The 19,720-nt window shown below is 40.5% G+C and overlaps 1 protein-coding gene across 4 annotated transcripts in view; it reads left to right on the forward strand.

Annotated features, from left to right (window-relative positions):
- The first annotated feature begins 1,642 nt into the window (after positions 1-1,642).
- ATP7A (ATPase copper transporting alpha) overlaps positions 1,643-19,720 on the forward strand; it is a 107,707-nt gene continuing 89,629 nt past the window's right edge. For 2 of the 4 annotated variants that reach the window (XM_036016793.1, XM_036016792.1), the window contains exon 1: positions 1,653-1,861. The gene's annotated coding sequence lies outside the window, so the exon portion shown is untranslated. Of the gene's footprint in view, positions 1,862-19,720 lie in introns of all 4 variants that reach the window. The other 2 variants (XM_028522885.2, XM_036016791.1) reach the window with 2 other exon arrangements.

Consider the following 19,720-nt stretch of genomic DNA (forward strand, 5'->3'; position numbering starts at 1 on the left):
AACCATTTGTTTGGAAGCCTAACACAGTGTTAATATTGTAGTTAAAAAGTAACTTGCTTATAATTGCAAGTCCACTTAAGAGCTATTTAACTTTCATGTGATATATTTTTAAGATTTTAAAATTGCAGGTAAATTTGTATCTTAATGGTTAAGGCTGTGTACGCTGACAACTAGAACTTGACTGGGAAGGTAAGGAGTTTTGAAGGTAATTGTGTATCGGTGTTGAGGGGGAAGGAATAATTCCTTCTGAGATACTTAACTACGGCTATAATTTCCATCTGCGGGCAGTTTAGGTGTCTGTCAAGGCTTAATAGGAATCTGATAACAGATAGGATGTAAATTATTTCAAACATATATGCTTATTGTGTGTTAGGCACTTGTAAGCCTTTTTACAAATACTAACTTACTCTTTGTAGTTTCTGTACTATTTTGAGTTCCACAACATTATTAGACTTGATAGTGTTTATGAGAACTAGGTTTGAGTGGTTGCTGTTGAAGATATAAATAATTGTGTGATTATTTTCCCCTGCATCTTATGACAGATATTTAATGAAACGAAATATGTAAAGACTATGTGTCTATTTGAAGTTAGTGAGATGGAGCCTCACCTGTTACTCTTAACGTTCATGGTTTTAAAAAATGGTAGGATGTTGCTGCTTTTTGAAAAGTCAAATTGGAAAACAAAAGAATACATTTTTCTCAAGTGACTTCTGTAGCATTTATTGCAGTGTTGTTACATTTTATGCATCTCATTTCTTTTTTATAAGCATATATTTTTTAATTTTTAAAGATTTTATTTATTTATTTTTAGAGAAGGAAGGGAGGGAGAAAGAGCGAGAGAGAGAGAAACGTCAATGTGTGGTTGCTGGGGGCCATGGCCTGCAACCCAGGCATGTGCCGTGGCTGGGAATCGAACCTGCGACGCTTTGATTTGCAGCCCGAGCTCAATCCACTGAGCTACGCCAGCCAGGGCCGCATCTTATTTCTCTCTAAAACTCATGGTGATATATACTGAAATATTTTTGCATCCTTGGAATGCTAGGTTTTTAAGTGCTGAATAAATGAAAGAATAAATGTGGAAGTGATTTCGAGTTTGGAGTGGTGATATGAAGGTACTGTGTGGTGGGATTCCTGCACTTTAAAGAGTAGAAATTTAGATGGAGGAACTAAATATATATAACATTTGTGAATTAAGAATTTTTTGAACTCACTTTTCAGTGGCGACATGAGAGGAAGTTGATAGTTCTAACTTGCACATCTGGCTGTAGGCTGTACAGTCCGACAGAAGTACGTTAATGTCATGCTCGGTTAGGCTGTTAACTACTGGGAAGATGATTGATTTACAAGGAACCGTATGGTACTGCTTGGCGGGAGGTTAGGAAACTCCAGACGACAGAAGTTTGAGTGGCTTTTTAAGAAAATGTCCCGTTTTGTTTCGGTTCGGTGAAGGGGAAAGGTGGCACTCCGCGGCTCCGAAATGACTTTCCCACCGACACTGTGTGTGTTCGCCAGGGGGCAGTAGAGGACGGGAAAGCACGTCTCTACCCGGCGCGTTCCCCGTCACGTGACGCGTCGGTTTCCCCCGCCTCGTCCGCCGCGCTTCCGGCCCAGGCATCACCCGGAAGTGGGGGGAGGGTGAGAAGGAGGGGTGAAGGCTGCCGGCGGGCGGCAGAGGGTGGAGGAAGAGAAGCAGTAGAGGGAGGAGTTGCCGCCGCCGCTGTCGCCGAGACCACTGCCGCGGCCACAGCCACCGGCGCTGCTATGATTTCTCCCGACGCGTGAGATCGGAGCCTCGGCGCGTGAACTGGTCGCTGTCACGGGCTGCGTAGCTCCGGAGGTTTAACCGTAGGACGAAAACCAGGTTAGTCCTTTCTCGGCTTCCAGTCCTCCCTTTCCACTAGACGAGGGTACTGTATTGTCAGTCTCTACTACTGAGTGGGGCAAGAAGGTCATTTTAATCTGGGGCAGTCTTCAAACTCTCGGTTCTTTACAACTCCGGTGTTTAATCACACTCGTGTTTTACCTCCCCTTACACAGGATTGCAGATGGGAAATGAAGTCCTGATCTGTGTTCATTTCTTGTACCCTCCTGGGGTACTTTCCTGATTATCCGTGGCCTATCTTATTACCTAATTAATTGAAGGTACAAAAAAGGTCTGTGCAGGGTATCGGAAGTTACACAGATTGATCATCACTTATGAAATAATATATAAAAATATCTTGCTGCTTGTCTCGCTCTGCGAGGATAAGCTAAACTGAGAGAGCGCTCTTGTTTCCCTCCATTCCATCTTGCCCATTCTGCCCCCCTCCAGTAAAGTTACTTGCCATCCTTGTCGCACCCTGTGGCATCTTTACCTTTGTCACGTTTCCTTGTAGGCGGCGAGGTTATCTTAATCAACAACTCTTGATTGTTTCACAAGTCCATAGTTTTCAGCACCTCGTCTTTGTTTTAATTACAGCCTCTTCACCTGCAGTAATATGGCTTTGTATTGAGAGTGTGTGCACAACATTTAATTAGGTGATACTGATGTCTGAGGGGAGGTGGGGGACACACACAGAAAATACGACGGAGTCACTGGCCACAAGAGTTTGCACTGGAGTAGTTGAATTTAGTCATGAAGACAATGGGTTAGAGCAGCTCCGCTAATTGAATAATTAGGCTACCTATCTCACCCTCTTTAAAGGATATGTTGAGCTGAGATTTTATTTTTTATCTTTCAAACTTTCTTATATGTACAGTCATGACACGAGAGGGCTTTTTAAAATACTGGCGAGTCTCACAGTGTAGTAAGAAAGACTGATACACCCTTGTAGTCTCAACATATATTAGAAACAGGGAGGCATTATGAGAATAGAGGGAAAGGAGCATTTGAACTAGGCCTTGATAAATGGATAGCATTTACCTTTGTAGGGGAGGGCAGGACAGGTAGGAAAAATAATGGGAGCAAAGGCTTGGGGGGCCAAAAACATGCAGGACATCCAGCAACACTACTTCATCCCTATTTCTAACATAGCCACATCTTGAAAGATTTTACTGGTTAAGAGAAAAAAATACAGAATACAAAACTGGTAACCAAAAGCTTATGTACATCCAGTCAAGATGGTGGAGTAGAATAGAGTAGAAGTGAAAAATAAAAGCAAATTGAAATCACACATAATTCCTTCACCTCGAAATATATCCACTCTTTTAAAGGTTTTTGTTTTTTGTTCTGTATTACAGAGATTTTGTAACCTTATTAACATTAAACATTTCATCCATAGCAAAAGCTTATATAGAGAAAAAATACATGAAGTGACAAAGACAGTGTTAATGTATGATATCTATTTCTAATGTAAACTCAAGTCTAAAAGAGGAAAAAGTGAAGCTAGCTGTACTTCAATTCTGATTGAGTGTTGTGTCGAAATACACTTTGGAATCATTTTTATGTTTTTTTATTTAATCTTGATTGTGTCTTTTCCATTACCATTTAGTCCCCTTATACCCCTCTCCCTTCATGGAGTCGTTTTTTAAATTGTTGGGAATGAATAACAACTTTGTCCAAGGTCAGAAGCTGTTCCAGGTTTTCCCCAAGGAATTTGTGCATTTCCTTTACTCTTCTAAACTGATTGCTCTACTAGTCTTTTTAACGTGATAGAAACGATTCTTTTCCAATCATAGTCTTTTCCCCCCTTTTTTATTGTATTTTTCCCATTACTATTTATCTCCTTTATACCCTCTTCCACCCACCTCTCCCTCCAATCATAGATTTGTGGCTTCTAGGCAGTGTTAGCTTAAACAGTAATCCCTCCAGAAGATAGGTCTGTAATGCATGTACTTCTTTTAAAAGTACATGCAAGAAGCAGTGAAATTTATTTGAAAATGACAAGAGAGCAAGGAAAAATAACCCCGGCTTAACACACTACAATCTTTACTTCTCTAAGGGCTCTGAGGCAATACATTCCTTTTTTCTAAATCCTTGTTTGGATTTGACATCTCAATGAGTGAAAATAATCTTTTTTTTTTTAAGATTTTATTTATTTATTTTTAGAGAGGGAAGGGGGGGAGAGAGAGAGGGAGAGAGAGAGAGAGACATCAATGTGCGGTTGCTGGGGGCTGTGGCCTGCAACCCAGGCATGTACCCTGGCTGGGAATCGAACCTGGGACACTTTGGTTCCCAGTCCACGCTCAATCCACTGAGCTACGCCAGCCAGGACCCTGAAAATAATCTTTATTTGTCACTTGGTAAATTTTGAGAAGAGATTTGTCTGAGATAGTACAGGTACTAACATAGGTGAAGAATAACATTTGGGAGTTTTGTCTTAAACTTTACTCATCTTTGTTAAAGGGCAGTAGAACATTTAAAGGTTTCACAGAGTTTTGCTTCACTCAGTGATCTCTCTTAGGACATAAATCAAGATGGGGGCAGGGAGCGGGGAGGCAGGCAACAGTCAGGCCTATTCATTTCAGTTTACCATCCCAGCAGTCACGTTTTTCACTTACAAATTTGTCTTCAGGTTGATTTCATGTGATATAACTTACTGACTTGCTGAGATAGTATGGCAGGAAGTAATACATCACAATACCTTTGGAATGTGTTTCATTAAAGTGAAAGCGTAGATTTTCTTTCTGGTTTCATACATATGTTCCCAGTTTCTCCAGCACTGTTAGAAAATGGAAGTGATTTCCTTATCCTGTGGGCTCAAATGTGTGGGAGATTGGTAAGTTACAGCAATTTTCACAGACACTTCTTTCCTGGAAAGAAACAGTAGAATATCCCCATTTTCAACTAATTAGGTGCACTTTGTCCCGTGTTTTTCACCCACATTGAGAATTATACTGCTATGGGTCAAGGATTTTTTAACCTGTTTTTAAATTTACAATTCTGTAGTGTAGAATTTTCACTTTTCCAAACCTGTAATCAGAAGTGCATTTTAGCAACTAACTGATTGAAATAAATGGGTTATTTCACATCTTAGGGAAATTGTTTTAGTTTGCCCATTTACCATACTTGATTTTGTTTGTGAAAATTAAAGCATTTGGTTTTATGCAGAATCAACCAATGAATGTATAACTAAGTGGAACAACAAATTGATATCTCTCTCTCTCTCGTGTGCTGTCTCTCAAATCAGTTAAAAAAAGTTGATTTTTTTTCAGCAAACAAAATCTTAACAGCTTAGCTGTTAAAGAGTTACACGTGTAATCTCCTTTTTGACCCTTGCACTTAGACAATAGCAGGAAAAAAAGGTATTTCATTGTTTTTGGTCATGCTAAAATGATTTGTGCTAAGAATTCTAATTGAATTATTATTAATTTAATAATATAAATATGTCCATTATTTATAAATATATTGATTATATTAAAACACTAATATTAATTTACTTGTGTACAGCTGGTTTCACTTTGGTCAGTAAAGGCTTTCCCTTATTTTACTATACCACTTTACTGTTAATTCTAAATATCAGTTTTTAATTCAGACTTATAGCCACAATATCTTACTATTGATTTCTAATCACAACTGTACGCTCATTTTTATGTATTAACAATTGGATTGGTGTCACAGGTCTTCAAGTATTTTCCATCTACAGCAGTGTTTTTTCTTGCTTTTTCTAGCTACATGATAAAAGGATAAGCCTTTGTAGTCTTCAGATAGTTTTAAAGCCTTAAATTCATGTATGATCGATAAGGGAAAAATTTGTTTAGTACAGTGTGTTATTTGACCTTGAGTGTCAGGTTATCATTAGGATTGTTCACTGTGTTATTACAGAAATACCCACAAATTCCTTTCTTATTATCTTTAGAGCAAATGGTAAGTTATGGGATCCTGAATTTTTTTACTGTTTCTGTTGTTGTTGCAGATAAGGGAAGACCAGAGCCATTTCTCCGTCTGTTGTGGAAAAATAAATCTGGTACTTTGTCTGTTATTTGTACTTTGGTGAGAGTTGACATATACTTTCATAGGGCAAAAATTTTTTTAAAGATTTTATTTATTTATTTTTTTACAGAGGGAAGGGAGGGAGAAAGAGAGAGAGAGAGAAACATCAATGTGCGGTTGCTGGGGGCCGTGGCCTGCAACCCAGGCATGTACCCTGACTGGGAATCGAATCTGCGACACTTTGTTTCGCAGCCTGCGCTCAATCCACTGAGCTATACCAGCCAGGGCTTCATAGGGCAAAATTTTATTCCTAGACCTAGCAAATGGCTAAACTGAGACTAGCTAGTCAGTCTGGCTGGAGAACCTGTGCTCTTATCTAACAAAAAAATGAACTGAATTTTTTTTCTTTAAAATAGTTTTTATTGTTGTTCAATTTCAGTTGTCCCCATTTTCCCCTATTACTCTCCCCTGCCCCCTTTGCATGTCAGTCCTACTCCCCCATTGTCCATGTCCATGGGTCCTTTATACATGTTCCTTGACTTGACCCTTCCTCTTCTTTCCCCCATTTCCCCCTCCCCCTCCCTTCTGATCACTCAGTTTGTTCTTTATTTCCGTGTGGACTGCATTTTTTTTAAAAGAACATAGACATTTGAGCAGAATTTGGGCTAATGAATTAAGTGCCTTGTTTGTCCTAAAGAGAGAAATGCCCAGTTATCTTCTTTGGAAGTATGAGCAAATTGATTTGATGATTAAAAGTTAAAGTATTGGTAGCTGAAAATTCCCGTGGTAGTTTCAAACTAAATTCAAAAGTAAGGACCCATAGTTTTGTTTTCTGATGTTTAAGATGGTGTTAGTCTTATTTTATTTGTATTCTCAGAGTGTCCCAGGAAGGGAAAAGAAATGGTTTATGTTTGTTTTTTTGTTTTTATTTATTTACTTTTAGAGAGAGGGGAAAGGAGTGAGAAAGAGAGGGAAAAGAACATTGATGTGTGAGAGAGACATCGATTGGTTGCTTCTCACATCCGTGCCCCCAACTGGGGACCTAGCCCACAATGCAGGCATGTGCCCTGACTGGGAATTGAACCAGCAACCTTTCGGTTTGCAGGCCGCCACTCAATTCACTAAGCCACACCAGCCAGGGCTGTTTGTTTTATCGTCTTTGAACTTGGTTAGACTTTGATGTGTATAATAATATGTTTAGAATTTAAACTGTACTAAGAGATCGCAATAAAAGTTGGTGAACATAAATTGGAACATTGCTGGTTACGGTTTCCGGACTACTGGATATTATTATCTTGATAATTTCAAGGCATCTTCATTTCACCACTGTATTGTGATGTGCTCACTTAGAGGCACTACAACACAGAATTAAGAATGGGGTCTGTGGCACCAGACTGGCACCTGGGTGGGAATCGCACCCAGCTCCTCTGCTTACTGCTCACATGACCCTCCACAGATTTCTTATCTCTTTTGCCTCAGTTCCTCCAAGTTTCTGAAATGGTGTCAATAACATTACCTGCCTCTTAGTATTGTCAGTGAGTTCATGCAAGTAAAGCCCTAAAGTAGTGCCTGGCAGGTAGTAAACACACAAAGTGTAGTTACTATTATTCTTTACATCCATTATTTACTATAAATGTAGTTTTAGCAACCTGCATAATAAAATTTTAAATTACAGTTTTGCTGTACCATTAATTAGTAGACTATAGGAACAATATACTAATCGATCAGTACCTGCAAGCAGTATTTATTGGGTTGACCAAAGTTCATTGGGGTTTTGCTTCCATAAGATGGCTCTAGTGGCACTTAGTTATCTTTAACTTCATTGGAAACAATTTTGTTAGATTGGATTGTGTCAGCTGTCATATCAATGTATATTTATTTTTTAAAGATTTTAATATTTATTTTATAGAGTGGGGAAGGGAGGGAGAAAGAGAGGAAGAGGAACATCAATGTGTGGTCCTTTTTCACATGCCCCCTACTGGGGACCTGGCCCACAACCCAGGTATGTGCTCTGACTGGGAATTGAACCAGTGACCCTTTGGCTTGCAGGCCAGCACTCAATCCATTGAGCCACACCAACCAGGGCTCAATGTGCGTTTTTAAAGATTTTTAAATTTTATTTTATTTTTAGAGTGGGAAGGGAGGGGGAGTAAGAGAGAGAAACATCAACGTGCGGTTGCTGGGGGATATGGCCTGCAACCCAGGCATGTACCCTGACTGGGAATCGAACCTGCAACACTTTGGTTCGCAGCCCGCGCTCAAACCACTGAGCTCTGCCAGCCAGGGCTTGAGTTTTAAAAAAAAACAATCAAAATTGGTGAATTTTTGTGTAGCCATTTTAATATTGAAGATGGAAGAAAATAAGCAACATATTTGGCATATTATGCTTCGTTGTTTCAAGAAATGTAAAAATGCAGCTGAAACACACACAAAAGAAGATTTGTGCAATGTATGAAGAAGGTGCTGTGACTGATCAAACGTGTCCAAAGTGGTTTGTAAAGTTTTGTGCTGGAGATACCTTGGTGGACAATGCTCCATGGTCAGGGAGACCAGTTGAGGTTGATAGCGATCAAATCAAGATGTTCATTGTTGAGAACAAGCAACGTTCTACCATGTGGGAGATAGCTGACATACTCAAAATATCCAAATCAGTAAAGTTATTGGTGAAAAGGAAAAATGTGTCTTCTATTTCATGGAAAAAACCGTACAGACTTTTTGGCCAACCCAATAATTTCTACACTGCACTGTAGAAAATGGAAAACTCACACTGGGAGGATCCAGTAGCCTACAATACACCTACAGTATGCCACCATGCCATCTCAAAACTCATTGTGACAGCTAGCAAGTCCTATCACCCTGATATACTCATTCTGTTTTTCCACCGATCTTCTTGTAGAATTAGTGAGAGACAGACTCTGGGCTGTTGAGATTTTCTAGATTATTTTTCTAATTGCCAAATGCTCAACCATACTTCTGAATGATTTCTGATATGTAAAATGTAGGCAATGGAAAAGGTTTTGTTCATGTCTAACTTACTCTGTGAAATAACTGAATTTTTACAAAGTTGAGTACAAATTAAGTTTGTATGTTGAATTACATCAGCACTCCAATTAATAACTGTTTATTATGTTCTTGTACATTTAGTGCTTACATCGGCTCTCTGTAGTACGCAAAGACACATAAAACATTTGCTCCGATGTCTAGCCAGAGAAAGAAGTCTAATACCAAACAATTACAGAGAAATTAGGTGCTACACTATGAATCTTATTTCAAGGGTATTCAGGGTTCAAAAAGAAGGTGGGCACAAGTATTTGATAATGCTTTTCATGGAGGAGGTAGGACTTGGGTTCATTTATTCACTCAATGATTATTTGAGTAGCTACCATGTGCAGTGTGCTGGGGATATTGTAGTGAGCACAGCAGATATGGTCCTGCTTTGTGGAGCTTCCAGATGAGTAATGTGATAGGATTTAAATATGTGGAAGAGAACATCCTGGGTGGGGAGAACCATCTAAATAAAATAAATCAGAAAGAAATGGCAAGCATGGGCCGATGGCAGTGACGGCACTTGTCTGATTATAGTAGAGAATTTATGTCAGAGAGGAGTATTCAAAATGATAGATGTAGACCGTCTTTTGAATGATTTTAACAGCTCTTTAAGTCTGTCAGAAGTAGGGTAGAGCAGCCTTGTGGGACCGAGCCCTTAACCCATGAGATCTGACACTATCTCCAGGTAGACAGTGTCAGAGTTCATTGAATTGCAGGGCACTCAGCTGATGTCACAGAGATTTGATGCTTGGTGGGGGAAATCCGCACACATCTGGTGTCAGAAGTACTGTGACTGTGGTCATAGTATGAGAGTGAAAGAGAAACATGGGAGGGAAGGCTGGGTTTTTCCAGTACAGTCCATCGTGTTTTGAATGCTTCCAACAGCTGTTTAATCTGTGCTAAATTCCTTTGCATACCCTGTTTTGGAGAGTTAGGAGCATGGGCTGTGGAGTCATACTGACTTAGTTTGGTACCATCTCTAATGTGTTTCCTGAGTTTAGAAGTTTGTATGAAGTTTTCCTAGTGACACAACTATAAAGGCATTAAAATGATATTTACACAGCAGCTGGGGTCAGTAACCCAAGCAGCACTAGGTAACAGTGGAGAGCAGTGTACGCATGATGTGCCAGTGGAAAGCGTGAGAAGTTGGGAGGAGTCGGTTAGTCCAGGAAAGGAAATGCATTCTGTGATGCTTGGTGGAATGCCATCAGAAATGTCTTCGAGCAAAACTGACTGCATTGGCCTAACCTTTGGTTTTGGTTGTCTTTCTGTAAGAAAAAGGAAGAGAAACGTAACTGCAGTCACTTGACTGGGCCGTTGGAGGACTACCACTGGTCACTGCTCTAGGTTCTGTTCTGCATTTGAAGCATCTGGTCAGTTTCAGATTATATTCTATATTTGAAGCATCTGGCTGGGCCATTTCTGCCCTAGTTTTGTGTGGTACCTCCATACAAGTTGGTCAGAAGTCTTATGTAGTTAGTTTTCTTTGTAATCTGTATTAGTATTCTCTCAACTTGGTGTAAGGCACGAGTGGTTCGCCAAGTGACTGCCTGTTACAACCTGCCTTATTCTCTCGTTACCCTTGGGTTTGATGTTGGTATGATCATATTCTAAGAAGGTTTAACAGCAATATCCTGGCACTTTTTAGAATTCTTTTTTCACACCAGACAAGTAGAAATGATCACAGGAGACCATCTTTGTCTCCTCCCAATCCTTTAAATATATTTACTTATTTATTTTTAGAGAGAGGGGAAGGAAAAGAGAAAGAGAGGGAGAGAAACATCAATGTGTGGTTGCTTCTCGTATACCCTGCACTGGGGACCTGGCCTGCAACCCAGGCATATGCCCTGACTAGGAATCAAACCAGCGACCTTTTGATTCGCAGGCCAATGCTCAATCCACTGGGCCACACTAGCCAGGTCCCAATCCTTTATTATGGTGATGTCCAACATCATTATATGGAGGAGCTTCTTTTAATCTGAGTGTTGAGATCAGGACAGGTACAAGCATTGCAGTCCTTGAGAAGTTGATACTGGCTGTGCTGGTCTCCCCTTCCTCCCCGGAATGTTAGCTGAGACTTGTGGCAGAAAGGGTGGGTACCAGAGAGGAGAAGTCACTATTGGGAACCGGCTCGTTGCTCCATGAGGTGAGGTTTCAACCTACCAGCAGATCCTGATTTGCAGGTTGGAGACTCCCACTTTCTATTCATCCAGGGCTGTCTTACACAACTCCAGGGGGCAGCAATCACATTATGAGTCCATAAAAATTATGACATGGAGTTATGCAATATGGCAGCCCGGAAACCTACTGAAACCACTTCTATTTTTAGCCGCAGTTATCCGTCAATACCTACTACATACAGCAACATGGTAGTCCCAAGTTCATTACTTGCATCTCACTTCCCACCTTAAGGCTCTCCTGCACTCAAACAGAAGAAATTTAGGTCTTTAAGGATTTTAAGGAGTTGCATCAATTTTCTTACTCTATTTAAGTGTACTCATCTGTAAAGTTATGATGAAACCTACTCTGTGTAATTCATAGGTTGTGATGGGTATTGAACAAAATAATGCATGTGAAAGTACTTTTAAATTATGGAATGCTATATAAATGTAAGATAATATTCTTTCACGAGATGTTGTATTATAATGGAAAGAGTACTGAATTCAAATCAGGAGTCTGGCATTTAAGTTCTGCTAAACACCAGTTCTGCTATTAACAAACTAATTTGGACAAAGTATCTTGTGTTTCTGGGCATTTGTTTCCTTATATATAAAAGGACATTTATTTTTTAATTTTTTATTTTTAAAGATTTTATTTACTTATTTTTAGAGAGAGGGAAAGGGAGAGAGAAAGACAAGAAAATACCAATGTGTGGTTGCCTCTTGCACGCCCCCCACTGGGGACCTGGCCTGCAACCCAGGCATGTGCCCTGACTGGGAATCGAACTGGTGACCCTTTGATTAGCAGCCCACATTCAATCCACTGAGCTATACCAGCCAGGGTTTCAGCTATTATCTCTTAAAAATTTTTGAGAAATACAAGAACTAAACAGACTTGGTGACTGACAATGTGATGTGAGAAAAAAAATAACTCTCGAATTTCTGGGTACATGAATGGCATTTTAAGTTTCCTTTTATGCCCTGGCTGGCATGGCTCAGTGGATTGAATGCCAGTCTGCAAACCAAAGGGCTGCAGGTTTGATTCCCAGTCAGTGCACATGCCTGGGTTGCAGGCCAGGTCCCAGGTTGGGAGTGTGTGAGAGCCAACTGATTGATTGATGTTCTCTCCCTTCCCCTCTCTCTCAAATAAATAAAATCTTCAGAAAAATTAAAAATGCCCCCCTGGCTGGTGTGGCCCAGTGGATTGAGTGCCTGCCTATAAACCAAAGGGTTGCCATTCAGTTCCCAGTCAGGGCACATGCCTGGGGTGTGGGCCAGGTCCCCAGTGGGGGGAGGTAACCACACACTGATGTTTCTCTCCCTCTCTTTCCCCCTACCTTTCCCTCTGTCTAAAAAATAAATAAATAAAATCTTTTAAAAATTTTAAAAGCAGCCTGGGTTGTGGAGGGGAGTAGAGGTTTATCTGGCCCTGTGGCTGGCATGCATTTTACTAGAGATAGCCTTCTTTGAAGTGGATTTCTCAGCCATCAAAGCTTAAGCCAAGTATTTGCACTACAAAAAGGAAAAACCAAACGTCAGGGTTTACTACAACCAGCTTCTAAGTCTGGTCTTCATGCAGATATTTTTGGAGGCCTGAACTTATCTCGCATTTGCAGGCGACATCCAAGCAGAACTCGGGAGAGTCAGAGAGACAGTCTGGGGCTCTGTGCGCACGTAGCACCACAGAGCCCTTTGGATACGATACTCCTGAGTCAGAAGATGAGGAGACCTGGCTCCTCCACTAGTATTTCCATCGGAAACAAGTGACTGGTCTCTGATTGTTTTCCCACCTTCATTTCTTTCTTTCTTTTTTTTAAAAGCTTTTATTTATTCTTAGAGAGAGGGGAAGGGAGGGAGAAGGAGAGAAATATCCATGTGTGGTTGCCTCTCGCATGCCCCCACCCCCCACCAGGGACCTGGCCCACCCAGGCCTGTGCCCCAACTGGTAATTGAACCAGTGACCCTCTGGTTCGCAGGCCAGCACTCAATCCACTGAGCCACACCAGTCGGGGCTCTTTCTTTAAAAAAAAAAAGACTTTATTTATTTTCTTTTAGAGAGAGGGGAAGGGAGGGAGGAAGAGAAGGAGAGAAACAGCAATGTGCGAGGGATATGGAACTTGGCCCACAACCCAGGCATGTGCCCTGACTGGGAATCGAAGCTGCAACCTTTCTGTTCGCAGACCAATGCTCAATCCACTATGCCACACCAGCCAGGGCACACCTTTCATTTCTTATCACAGCCACTTGCTGAATTTTCCTGTAGGTCCCAGTCGCCACCATTACATTAGGTGCTAGAGGTGTCCTTAGTGACAAAAACCACCACTTTACATCTCTTTTTTGCTATTCTGCTTACTGTCTCTATGAATTTACCTCTTCTATGTACCCCTGATCACTGGAATCATGCGTAGTTTTCCTTTTTATCTGGCTTAGTTTACTCAGCCTAATGTCATTAGGGTTCATCCATGGTGAAGTATATGTGAGAGTTTCATTCCCTTTTATGGCTCAATAATACTCCATTATTTGGACAACAGACTTTTAGCTGGTCTTCCTGACTCTAGTCTTGTCCCTTTCAAATTTATCCTTCATGGTGTAACTCTCCCTACCTTTTCAACCTGCTTGTCTTTTGCACTCATATCATATTCCCAGTCATAGTAAAAGCGTTCCTTCAAATGTGCGACACGGTGTGATACCTGTAATTCTGTTCATGGCCCTTTTGTTTGGAGTTTCTTTCTGTTCTTCTGCAGAACTACTCAACCTTCAAGACCCAGTTTACCTAACAATTATGGTGCAGTCATATATAATGGACTTCTATTTTGCCATTTTAAGTTATAGCATAGACTGTGGACTGGACTTACTGGGCTCAAGTTTCAGTTTTGTCACTTCCTAGCTGTGTGGCCTTGGAAGAGTCACTTACCCTCTGTGGGTCTCAATTTCATCATTTGTAAACTGGACGTAGCAGTGCTATCTGTCCCACTGGGCTGTGAAGTTGAAAATAGTAAAAAGTATTAGGTGTTATTATATACTACTGTTTACTGAACTAGAAAACATTATAGTATTGAATAAAAAGAAGCATGTTATAAAACAATGGTATATCATTTTATTAAAAATCTGTGTGCACATATATACATATATATATATATAAAATATCCTCCTAAACTTAGAAACACACATGCATGCACACACACGCGCACCTACCTCAAAATGTTAATATTCGTTATCTCTCGATGGTAGGCTGATTTGTTGTTTCTTTTTATATTTGCACATCCAAATTTTTTGGCTTTCTCTAGTAGACTTTTTTCTTATATGTAAAAAGGAGAAAAGACAAAGCATCCCTTCTATGAAGTCTTTGCTCAACTCCCTTTATTTGTTAGGTCACTATAGTAACCATGCATCCCTGAGCCCCCTGAAGGCAGAGCCTGTCATATTCACTCGCCTTTGTGGGCCTGGCACAGAACCCAAGAGATACGGGGCTCTTTGCAAGATCAGTAAGGCAAAGACGAGGTGGAATTACTTGCCAAGCACTTGACGTATGTTATCTGATCTGTTCCTCTCAGCAGACCCATGGGTAAGAGTTATCTGGTGAGAGGTGAAGAAACTGAGCATTAGAGAGATCAGTTTGCTGATGGTCACACAACTCCAAAGTGGCAGAATTTGGATTCAAGTCTAAGTTTGTCTGATGCCAAAACTCTTCTCTTTAATGTATATCGAATTAATGAATTGCCTAATGAATATACCAGCTATCTTCAGTGAAATAATTGAGGAAAGGCTGGAAGGCCCCTTCGTAAACAGAAGTATGCTCTGCGAATGTAAAGATACGGCATTGTTATTCCTTTCCTGCCACATTCCCACCCACACCCTTGATCCTGACCGGGCAAACCGGCTTTCCTGCTCCCATGCACAGGATTTCCTCTCTCCATTCAGCTGGCGTGTTAGTTCTCCATCTGTTCGCTTGAGTATATTTCATTGATTATGCTATTACAATTGTCCCAGTTTTTTCTCTCCTCTGTCCCCCTCTGCCTGGTACCCCCATTCCCTCGGGCATTCCACCACCCCTTAGTTCATGTTCCTGGGTCACACATATAAGTTCTTTGTCTTCTCCATTTCCTATACTATTCTTAACCTCCCCCTGACTATTTTGTACCTACCATCTATGCTTCTTATTCCCTGTACCTTTTCTCCCCATTCTCCCCCTGCCCGTCCCAGCTGATAACTCTCCATGTGTTCTCCATTTCTATGATTCTGTTCCTGTTGTTTGCTTAGGGTTTTTTTTTTTTTTCAGGTTCAGCTGTTTTTTTTTAAGTATATTTTATTGATTATGTTATTACAGTTGTCCCAGTTTTTCTCCCTTTTATGCCCCCACTGCCCTGCACCCCCCCCACCTCCAGCATTCCCCCCCTGCCCCACCCTTAGTTCATGTTCATGGGTCGTACATTTAAGTTCTTTGGCTTCTCTGTTTCCTGTACTATTCTTAACCTCTTCCCACCTATTTTATGCCTACCATTTATGCTTCTTATTCCCTGTACCATTCCCTCTCCATTATTCTCCTCCCCCTTCCCACTGATAACCCTCCATGTGATCTCCCTTTCTGTGGTTATGTGCCTGTTCTACTTGTTTGCTTAGTTTCTGTGTTTTAGGTTCAATTGTTGATAGTTATGAGTTTGTTGTTATTGTACTGTTCATAGTTTTTGATCTATTTCTCAGATAAGTCCCTTTAACATTTCATACAATAAAGGCTTGGTAATGATAAACTCATTAACTAGCTCTTATCTGAGAAGCACTTTATCTGCCCTTTCATTCTAAACAGTAGCTTTGCTGGATAGAATCATCTTGGATGTAGGTCCTTGCCTTTCACAACTTTGAATACTTCTTGCCAGTAAGGTCTCCTTTGAGAAATCAGCTGACATTCTTATGGGAACTCCTTTGTAGGTAACTCTTTCCTTTTCTCTTGCTGGTTTTAAGATTTTCTCTTTAACTTTAATCTTGGGTAACTTAATGACGATGTACCTTGGTGTGTTCCTCCTTGGGTCCAACTTGTTTGGGACTCTGGGCTTCCTGGACTGCCTGGGAATCTGTTTCCTTCACCAGATTGGGGAAGTTTTCCTTCATTATTTGTTCAAATAAGTTTTCCACTTATTGCTGTTCCTCTCCTCCTTCTGGCACCCCTATCATACGGATGTCGGAGTGCTTAAAGTTGTCCCAGAGGTTCCTAAGCCTCTCTTCATTGTTTTTGAATTCTTGTTTCTTCATTCTGTTCCGGTTGGATATTTATTTCTTCCTTGTGTTCCAAATCATTGATTTGAGTCCCGGTTTCCTTCTCTTCACTGTTGGCTCACTGTATATTTTGCTTTATTTCATTTCATTTTGTGTAGCCTTCATTTCTCCCTTCATTTTGCTACGGGGCTCAATCAATTCTGTGAGCATCCTGATCATCATTGTTTTGAACTCTGCATCAGATAGGTTGTCTGCCTCCTCATCGGTTAGCTCTTTTTCTGGAGTTTTAATCTGTAGTTTCACTTGGGCCATATTTCTTTGTCTCAGCGCATTTGTTACACTGTAAAGGGTGGAGCAACCCACTTTGCTATGTTGTGGTGCTGTATGTGGGGGAGGGGTCAGAGAGAGAACAGTGTCGCTTGCTCAGCTCTTGCCCCACTTTCAGTCACTTTCCTCACTTCTCTCAAGTGAATGGCACCCTTCCAGGTGCTGACCTGGTGCTGATTCCCCAGTGGGTAGGCTTGTGTATGTTCTAGGACCCCGTGGACTCATCCAGTGGATTCTCCCGAAAGATTGTTTCTTCCACTGCCCTAACCCCAACAGGTTTTTCCAGCCAGAGGTTTTGAAGCTTTATTTCCCTGAGGTGAAACCCTGGGTTGGGCAATGTGTCTCACTCCCCAGTTGTTCCTCATGGTTTTTATCTGCACATGAATGGGGGACTACCTGGTCCTCCAGCCGCTGCCTCTCCTGGCTGGTCTGTCAGCTGCCCCCTCCCTGCGTGTCCTCTCCGCCTGGCTGCCTGTCTCTGCTCCTCCTACCTGTCTGGATGAATGTTTCTTTAACTCCTTGGTCATGGGACTTCCATACAGTTCAATTTTCTGGCAGTTCGGGTTGTTTCTTGTTTTTAAATTTGTTGTTGTCCTTCTTTTGATTGTTAGAGGAGGTGAAGCATGTCTACCTAACACCTCCATCTTGGCCAGTCCATACTTTTTTTCTTATTGTTTTTTTTTTTTAATATTGCCCAGGCTCTACCCACTCTGTAGGAACTTAGTTCATAATTATTAATCTTTTCAGGTTAACCTAGCCATTTCCATCAAACTCTCTATTGTGTGTACATGTTGAAGAGACTGATTTGCAATAATCTGGCCATATACAATTTGTTTCATGAGAAAAGTATAAGAGTATCATCTTTGAACATAGATACTTACACTTTTCCCAGTTTGATCTGATTACTTTTCTCTGTGCTATGTCCAACTTTAATTCCCTACATTCATAGGAGGTATTATCAGAATTAGCTTTTAGCTGGAAGATACTAATTAGTTAAGTTCAGTCTGTCTTACTTATTTGTGTGTATGTATGTTTGTACACACGAACCCTGCAAAAGTAGAGAAAAAAGGCAGACAAGGGAAGAGAAGAGGCACTTTAATAATTTATTTAAAAAACTCAACAGAATATACTTAACCAAAATTTAGGAATTAATTACAGCTTGACTCCTCAGAGGTTTTTCAGAGTTAAAAAGGTGAATCCCCTTTAAAGCAAACTAACTGAAGGAAAGCATTCACTTTGTGAAAATTGCATGTCTAAGATGGGGGGAAAAATAGATCCCTTGTAGATAAAGCACACTTTTTACTCTACAAAAACTACTTTCTAAAGATTCCTGTGTATTTTAGAGTCTTAGTTTTGTGCAATGACAAAGTTCATCCTAGTGTTTTCTAAGAAAGCACAGAATCATAGAACTGAGGAATGAATTCTGAGAAAAAAATTTCCCGTAAATCATAATGAATTTGCACTTTATTACTTTTTGTCAAAGATTTTATTGATTTATTTTTAGAGAGAGAGGAAGGGAACGAGGAAGAGGGAGAAACATCAATGTGTGGTTGCCTCTCACACGCCCCACACTGGGGACCTGACCGGCAATTCAGACATGTGTCCTGACTGGGAATCAAACTGGTGACCCTTTGGTTCACAGGCCAGCGTGCAGTCCACTGAGTCACACCAGCCAGGGCAGAATTTGCACTTTAAATTCCCAAAATAGTAAATGATGTTGGTAGATTATTGTTCAACAAATGTTCAATGAATTTAAATTAATATTTTCCCCAGAAATTCAGTGGATTTTATAGAGCCATCAGTATTAGGGCCTTTGCTTGCTTGTGATAACAAAGCACTTGAAACTTGCCGGTTAAGAACTCTTGCCCTGGCTGAGTAGCTCACTTGGTTAGAGCATAGTCCTGATACGCCATGGTTGCAGGTTTGATCCCGGTCAGGGCACGTACAAGAAGCATCCACTGAATGGATAAATAAATGGAACAACAAATTGATGTTTCTCTCTCCCTCTTTCTCTCTTCCCTACCCCCAGATTATTTTTTTTAATAAAACTGTATTTTAAAAGAAACTCTTAAAGGTCTGGAATGATGTAGGTCTTCCCTGAATTCATTCTCATTCATATGTATAAAAATGCCTGGTTAAACAGTTGTCCTTAACAATTTTTAATTGCTAGTTCCTTTTTAAAAACTGAGCTCCCACGCATTTCCAGTAGATAATTTTTCATCCTTATCTGTGCTGATAGTGATTCAACTGAATGGGAGAGAATGTTATCAGATTTTCACCTGTATTAACCAAAGTCCATAAAATAGGATATTAAAGGAATTGAGGGGTTGGGTATGGGTGGGGGTATAGATATGACCTATGTTTATGGAACATTTGCTCACTTCATGCTCAAAATTGCTCTTTGGACCTTGGTTTGCCAAAAAGAGAAAATTTATTAAAAATATGGATGTTAGGAGAAGTCAGTATTCTGGAAAATACATATGTGTACTACTTAATTTTTTTCTTTCTTTTTTAAAATTTATTTTTATTTTTAAATATGTCTTATTGATTATGCTATTACAGTTGTCCCATTTCCCCCGTTCACTCACCTCCACCCTGTACACCCTCTCCCACCCACATTCCCCCCCCTTTAGTTCATGTCCATGTGTCATAATTATGAGTTCTTTAGCTTCTACATTTCCCATACTATTCTTACACTCCCCCTGTCTATTTTCTACCTACAATCTATGCTACTTATTCTCTGTACCTTTTCCCCCTCTCTCCTTCTCCCACTCCCCTGTTGCTAACCCTCCATGTGATCTCCATTTCTGTGGTTCTGTTCCTGTTCTAGTTGTTTGCTTAGTTTCTTTTGGTTTTGCTTTAGGTGTGGTTGTTAATAATTGTGAGTTTGCTGTCATTTTACTATACATGTTTTTTTAATCTTCTTTTCTTAGAGAAGTCCCCTTAACATTTCATAAAATAAGGGCTTGGTGATGATGAACTCCTTTAACTTGACCTTACCTGAGAAGCACTTGATCTGCCCTTCCATCCTAAATGAAAGCTTTGCTGGATAGAGCAATCTTGGATGTAGGTCCTTGCCTTTCATGACTTGGAATACTTCTTTCCAGCCCCTTCTTGCCTACAA

The sequence above is a fragment of the Phyllostomus discolor genome, chromosome X, assembly GCF_004126475.2.
Source record: "Phyllostomus discolor isolate MPI-MPIP mPhyDis1 chromosome X, mPhyDis1.pri.v3, whole genome shotgun sequence".
NCBI lineage: Eukaryota > Metazoa > Chordata > Mammalia > Chiroptera > Phyllostomidae > Phyllostomus > Phyllostomus discolor.